The 7,940-nt window shown below is 33.8% G+C and overlaps 1 long non-coding RNA gene across 1 annotated transcript; it reads left to right on the top strand.

Annotated features, from left to right (window-relative positions):
* The first annotated feature begins 1,794 nt into the window (after nt 1-1,794).
* On the top strand, nt 1,795-7,532 carry LOC107774663 (uncharacterized). The gene is made up of 5 exons (XR_001645556.2): nt 1,795-2,056; nt 3,838-3,989; nt 4,570-4,678; nt 6,636-6,721; nt 6,829-7,532. It is a non-coding gene; the product is annotated as an uncharacterized LOC107774663 (long non-coding RNA).
* The last annotated feature ends 408 nt before the right edge of the window (nt 7,533-7,940 follow it).

The following is a 7,940-nucleotide window of genomic DNA, read 5'->3' as shown; positions in this document are numbered from 1 at the left end:
TAAAGCAGGTAGATTCCAATATATAGTACTTCAATTTGTATGTGTCCTTATTTTTATTTTTACACTGAGTATATATACTAACTCTGCATGTATAAGCTTGCTCACATTGTCTATCTAAAAGACACTAATGGTTCTTCCACTAGTAAACAAGCTCAATAGGCTAAAAACAATGTAACCATCTCTAAACACAACCACAAATTGCCCTCACTAAAATCCCCACTTAAACTTTGCCTTAACTGTGCCACAAGCAATTCATAAAATCTTATAACTAATACAGTAACATTGCATACAATTCATCAACAATCTTAACAAGAATATAGGTAAAAGAACTATACCCATCAATAATAATTGCATGTAGATGTTTAATATGAATTTTAGCTAAAATAGGGTTGGGTTAAAAGCCCAAAGATTAAAGCTTTATTCAGGTTTGTGTATTCCTTTTGTGTTAGGAAAAAAGAAAAGGGTTTTGGGGGGGGGGTTGCTTAATTGGGTTTAAGAAGATAAAAAAGAGATACTTCTATTAAATTTTCAGCTTCATGAATCATGGGTGGGTCCCTCTTGCAGCGATATTTCAGGCCATTTTGCCGAAGAATTGCCGCCGAACGGGAGGAGAAGCGAAGGTTAATTAAGGAGGGACGGGGCTACCGGCCGCCGGCGGTTGGTACGGTTCAGACGCGACTCCATGGTGTTGGAGGCCTAAAGACAAGTCGTGATAAGAGGCCTTAAACTTATATTTAATAATTTTAAATATCTTTGTTTAAAGTTTATTCCTTTTACTTTTTGAGATGCAATTTAATCTTGACGATGTAATCAATTTTTGATAAGATTTTATTAAGTTTAATTTTGATTTTTTTTTACATTACCGCCAACATAACTCACTATACATGTGAGAATTTGTATTTATAAAGATGATAAACAAATCAATTATTGCTTTTTACGATCTAATTAGCTTGAAGCATATCTACAGAGACCTTGAAAGAAAATATTTTACAAAGTTAAAGTTGTAAATAAAATTTGTTCAAGTTAGAGTGAGAAGAACTAGTGCAGAAATTGCTTTTCACTTTCACTAAAATTTTCTCATCAACTATAAAAAAAATAGACCACATAATAAGTATAATAAATATTAAAATGACATATAAGAATGTAATATGGTATTCATATTTATATAAAATATAATTCACCATTTTGTTTAATTAATAAAATTAACCAAAAATTTATGTGGCAAATTCTTAATTGAATTAAGAGAAAAATAAACAAAAATAGAGGTAAACGCTCAGCTGTAATTATGGCAAAGTCTTGTTACGAAATGATTTAATATACATATTTTATATTTTCTTATAATATCTTAATAACAATTTTATAATTATCTTAAAATCTAAATTAATCGGTATATGTGCAAATTAGCAATCAACCTTGGGAAAAAGAAAATTCTCCGAACGTAATAATAATGATATGACAACTTTAAAAAAAACATACCAGAAAGCAGAGTGATGGTAGCTAGTGTGTGCCAGATCGGACTTGAGTAGAAGCTAATTCGTGTTGATAACATATTATAAATATTACTCAAAGTAACAATATAAAATAAGGAAAATCAAGCTAAGAGATATAGAAAAAAAGAGAGAAAAAGAGATTCTTATTTCTTTTTCAATTGTATATATTTTTCTATCTATTACAACACCTTTATATATACATAAAAAATAAAAAAAAAATATTATTAAAAATAAAAATATGTAATTCAATATATCATCAATCATTTGACAAGATCACAAAGATTAATATTGTCTTTCCATTTAACTTTATTTTGGCTTCACTTGGATTATATCGACTCTTCTTTGGCTTCTCTCATCTCACTCTTCTTGTTCTTATCGGTACCAGGCAGACAGGTCTTTCAGAAACCTGGCAGATGGAGGTTCACTGATCGAAAGGTTAACACCCGAGTTATATCAGAAAAGCTCCACCGTCCGCAAATTTCCGTTTTCACCTTCTCTCTCCTCACTTTTCCTGTTCTTATCTCTACACTTTTGGTGAATTTTCCAGTCCGGATCTTTGTTTTCCTGTGAGTTATCTTCTTCTCCTGTTGTATTTCTCTCTTTCATCTTTTACTGCACGCTAAGACTTTGTTCTTTATGTGTTTGAACAATTTCTTGAATGTATTTCGTGTGGTATTCGATTCACCTTGCCTTTTCCTTCGTCTTTCTGTTTAATTTTTTGTTTTCTGATATACTGGATTTTTGCTATTAAAAATTCAATTCTATACTCTTGGAAGTAAATTGATTTTTCCTAGAAGAATATGGTTAAGAGGTGAGCACAGAGACACGCCCTATTTTAATGCTTTTTTTGCCAATCTAGCAACATATGAAAAGTTTCACAATCTTCAAACTTCTCTGCGACTGCAACCCTGTCTCCCCTTGCTCTTCTTGTTGTTAGCTTTACACTTTGGTCAATTTATCGTTTGGATTGTTGTTTTCGTGTGAGCTTGCTTCTTCTTATCTTGTGTTTCTCTCTGCCATCATGGGATGCTAGGCCTTTGCTACACAGGAATTAATTGTCGAGTTGTGTTTGCTCTTACTGAGGAAATTGTTGAATCAGTCAAAGTTTTTACTAAACGTTTACCATTTGTCTTTCAATCTAATTTCTTGCTCATCTTCTTATGTATTCTATCTATCTCTATGTGTTTGACATTATTCTCCAACGAGCCATAAAAAGTGCACCTATCTACTATATGAGAAGTGGCCAATCGAGTGAAGCATAATTTCTGCTATTCAGAAATGGATGTCATGGTAATTCATAGTTACCCGCGTTGGGGATCGCCGATTCAGATTTTGCTTTCTCATTTTACTCTATTTTTTAGCAAAATTCAAAGAGTTGGATTTGTGAAATCTCAAGTAAAAACACTAATCGAGGGTTGCAACGTTTGCCGGTTTAAAGAGGTCCTTTTTTGGGTATTTTGATTAGTTTTTGCCGCTGCTTTCTCTGAGGAACAAAGCATTTGTTAACTCAGGGTTACATTGTATGCTGGTTTCACGAAATACATATTTTTTTTTCTTTTTATGACCGATGGTAAATTTGTTTCGGATAAACCGTAATAGTTTGATTGGGGAAAAGCTTTGAATTTAGACACTAAACTTGAGAAACTTCGATCTTAAAATTTTTGTTGTAAACCTTTTTGAGGTCGAGGGAATTTTGTGATCCTGGCCTTTGATTCCATGGTATCGAAAAGAGAAAAGGAAAGTGTAATCCGATATTGTGCTATATAATATTTCCTTTTTTCCTTTGCATAAAATTAGACCATAAATAGGTAAACTTTATTTGAATTTTAAAATTATAGATGAATTACTGTTCTCCTTTAAAGTCCGTTAAAGCTCAGGATTTTACTCAATTCGTGCTCAATACTGAGTTCTGCTTGCTTAATGCTTTTTCCCTGCAGAACCTTGAGCTTCTCGCAATACATTGCTCAATATCTGCGCTGTATACTATAGTTATTAGTCAATATTTAGTTAAGTTGTAAAGCAGGAAATATAGTCAAGAGAAGATTCTTGATTTCCTTTTTCTTAAACATGCATACTACGTTGGCTGAGTGTTTGTATTTTGCCGGAGCTCAATTTTTAGGCATTTACTTGCCTCCATTGCATGCTAATGTAAAGTCTCTTTCAGAATGGATAGAAATTAGACTGTGTTGTACTTTGTTTTGATTGATCTTTATGATGTTAGTAGACTCAACTTCAATGGTTTATAAATTTTTTTGAAATAGCCAACTCATGAATGTTGTCCTCTGTGAAAGGTAATTCGTAGCACCATAGTTTGTTTAATTTGGAACTCTTCTTTTGATTATGACAGGAACAACCTCGAATTACTATCTTGATGTCAAAATTGACGAAGCGGTGATTTTTTCCGGGGTTGGATGCGTCTTGATATTTTTTATAGGATCTGCTCACTGATAACAAAGCAAAGTTTGATTGTTATTCAAATGACTGAGAAGATAGCATGAGGTATGCGTCAATATGACCACACACATCATTTATATGTCTTTACGAAATGGTCAATGACCAATAATTATGGGTTGGTCCTTTTTTTCACTTCTTAAAAATAGTATATGAAGGCTGGGCTATATCTTTTTGTCTAAAGGTTCATGTCATGACAGTGTTGATAATAATGTATGCCTCGAAGGAGAGTACTGTCATTTGGTGACTTAACCACTTTTGAAGTGAGCACTCACTTCAATACCGATTTTCTATATTATTTCATTAGTTATACACCAAAATGGTGCCAAAATATTGAAGTGAACGCTTAACTCAAGTACATTTATTTGACAAATTAACGACGTAATCTTAATTAACTATACCCGGTGTGTCCATATCATTACCTAGGATAAGAATGCTTGAGATTATTTTCAACGTTAGAATGTATACCACACTTCATCATTCTTATTTATGGATTGGGGGGAGGAGGGGGAATAGTTCTTATGGACTCAAATCTAAGGCGGAAAAATATCAAATAGAAATACAGGACAATTCCTAGGAGGCCTTTCTTTACTTATCAATGACTAGATATTTTCTTATATTTATCCAGGATTTATCTCTTCCTGTACTCTTATGACGTGGGCAATCCAAAAATCTAGAGGAGAACGTGTTCCTTGGGCTACCTCCCAGATAAAAGCTTATTTCGGTTTATCAGGCGGGTAAGCGACCAATTTCGTAGCTTTGTTATCTATGTCGTTATTATTTTTGATTCAGATATCAGTTGGATTCCACACGATTGAAATCAGATAAAAGGAATTGAAACATTCTTTTCCTTTTCCTTGCACTAAACTTTTGCTGCTTTCGTTATACCATATTGGTATAGCATTCTTTTTCCCCGCAGCATTCTTTTGCTGCAACTGCTCAAGCAAAGAATTCTTTGCTTGCATTCTCTGTGTTATTTTCTGTCAGTATAATCAAATTACTATACTGTCAGGCTTATATCTGCCTGTTGTTATTGTATTCAGGTTATACATATGCCACTGGGAAATGGGGATAATTAAGCACCAGAGAGTATTTTAGACAGGATGTGTTCCTTGAGTCTCTACTTTTGGGTTTTTGTAGTTCATATTAATTATTGCAACCTCCAAATGGATTCTCCTTAAGTAGATCACTTCCACAATTTGTGCAGTTTTATTCAAATGAATAGTAGTAGGTAGGGTAACCTCTTACGTGGAAGGTCTAGGTATATATTCAAATCAAATAACTAGGAAAATAGTAGTCAGGTACGACGGTTCTCTTAAACACACATTTATAAGCACATATTATACTTATAGCAAATATTTTTGGTTAGGAAGTTAGACTTTGTTTGTCACACGTATTGATTGGTTAAACATATTACTGGATTACTGACTGTAAAATACAGCAGCTTGAGGAGACATATATAAAGGTTAACAGTTCAGAAAACAGAAACCAGTTAAACAAATCTATTGCAGAATATATTTAGCTTAAAGGCTGAGGGTTCTATCTTAAAACAGAAGGGAAGAGTGAAATGGTTAGAAGATGGAAACTCTAGCTTAGCTTTTGTTGAAAATGTCATACGGGATAGGAGCAGTAAACCAAACATTCATAATATCAAGAGCGAGCAATATAGTTGATCAGAAGATGAAGGGAAATTGCAGAAGTAGCTGTAACTTTCTACCATCAGCTATTTTCACAAGAACTGGGGAGAAGAAGATTCAATAAGAACTAGGGAGAAGAAGATTCGACTACCCATATTTCATATTTATGGACAGTATCCATTAACAGTTGCCTGATCGATCTCCGAAATTTTTATTCTCTACACCAAAGAAAAGTATGTTGTCCGTCACTACAAGCAGATAATGTATCTTTTTCCTCTAAATGTTTTTTTTCCTTATCTTTGAGAAAGAAGGTAACATTTGAAAGTTCGTTGGATGATACATACTTTTTCCTGGATTCATATATAAATAGGGTAATATTATCCAAAAACTTCACACTAACTAACCAACAAAAAAGAAAACGTTTTCACAAGCTTCACCTGAAGAAAAAAGTCATTGTTTAATTTGATGATGGGTTGTCAAACTCTTTTGTAAATGCATATAAAGTGAGGAAAAGGGATGTGTTGTCTCTGCTAGGATGACTAGGGGTGCTATGTATGATTTATAATGGATTGATGATTGACTAACAATTTGATTTATTGAAGCTTCTGACATCTTCATTTGACCAATAATTGCGTTCATATTGTTCCTTGGGTGATGTTGGTTATAACTTATCCTGGTAATATGTTATGAGTGTTCTTTCATTGGGATAAAGATATATATATTTGATTTAGAGTGAATAGAATCATTTCTGACATCTTAGTTTTATAGAAAACTCCTTTTATATTTTTGTTTAGTGAAAATTAGTTGTATTTGGTCTTTTGATAAGTGATATGCTTTACAGAATCCATACGGACTTTCTCTCATACACTGCTCCAATTTTTATGGTATACAACCTCTAATTTGGAGTCCAGATCATGTTTTTCCAGTTAGAAAACGAACTGGTTAAGATTCATATCATTTGCCGTATAAAGGGTGATGTCGTGTTGGAATGTATTATCTTGCACGATGACCGGGAAGAGATGATGTTTCGAACCATGTTTAACACATCTTTTATTAGGTCAAAACATTCAGATACTTGACCGTGATAAAATTGACACACTGGGGGATGCTAATGATCAATTTCCAGAAGACTTCAAAGAAAAGGTATCGTTGTTCTTTTTAGATGCATCTTGCTGTTTTTCATGTTCTCTTTAGAAAAAGAGGAGTGTTTTAATTTGCTATGAAGCTCGGGATGAATGTTCTTTTCTCAGGGATGCATGTTGCTAAATCCGTAGCCCCATTTGATTTATCCTATTTTAAGGAGAAGGATGGCCATCCACTGGACGCATTTGCTAAAGCTCAAAAGGGTGATGCTGCTGGATATATGCTCCACCAACCAGCTGCGACAAATTTTATCCTGGAAATATTAGAATCTTCGCCCGAGACTACAGATACTGGCATGCCACACTAGCATGCTTATGATCAATCAGCTTCTGAGAAGCCTCAAGAGGCAAAAATTTGCAGTATCGGAAATAATGCCAAGGGATTGAGTCAATCTATCATCCACCAAACGGGCCTCTGCAGTATACCACATCAACATACCCGACAGGTGATACCCGACATGTCCGGTGAATGCAGAGAAATCTAGCAGTTACACCAGTTAAAAGTCTGAAATTGGCCATGGTAATAGTTATGGAGCTATTATCCATAAACCATGTATATATATTATTTAAAAAAATAATTATCTATCTTTGGTCATGTGAAATGTATGTATGGTCTTATATGCATTAGGTTTGAGAATAATTGAAGCAAGATGCATTTTTACTGCCGGAGCCTGGATGTTAATCTAAATTTTCATGTTTCATGTTGGGCCCGTGCTGCGCACGGAAGATTACTAATATATATATAGAAATAGGAGTTGAAGTGTACGAACATTGGGACGAACACTGGCGAAATGGTAATTATAGATGTTTGTCATGGGCATTGTTTTAGTTTTCTCTTTAAAATCAACCATTTTATTCTCCTCATTTCATGACACGTGTTGGTCTTTGTATTTTTGTGTTCCACTTTCATATATCAGTCATTTCGCTGCTTTCCTCCTCCTCCGAAAATGCTCTCTTTTTCTTCTCTGGCTTTTCCCTCTTTCTTCATTTTGCTGTTTGATTCTTGGTAAACTCTGAGCTATGTTTCACTATTCTTTTCTATATGTATTCTTGGTTCGTCTGATATCACATATTTTGAAGTGTTGCATGTGAGTAATTTCTTTTACTTCAATGAAATTTTAATTTTAACATAAGATTTGAAATTGGGGTTGTAAAAAAATTCAATGTGACCAAGCAACTGAAACGCACATAGGGATTGCAAAGAAGCTGCTTTTAAGTAA

The sequence above is a fragment of the Nicotiana tabacum genome, chromosome 21, assembly GCF_000715075.1.
Source record: "Nicotiana tabacum cultivar K326 chromosome 21, ASM71507v2, whole genome shotgun sequence".
NCBI lineage: Eukaryota > Viridiplantae > Streptophyta > Magnoliopsida > Solanales > Solanaceae > Nicotiana > Nicotiana tabacum.
The sequence above is the reverse complement of the archived record's forward strand: the minus strand, read 5'-3'. Positions and strand labels throughout refer to the sequence as shown.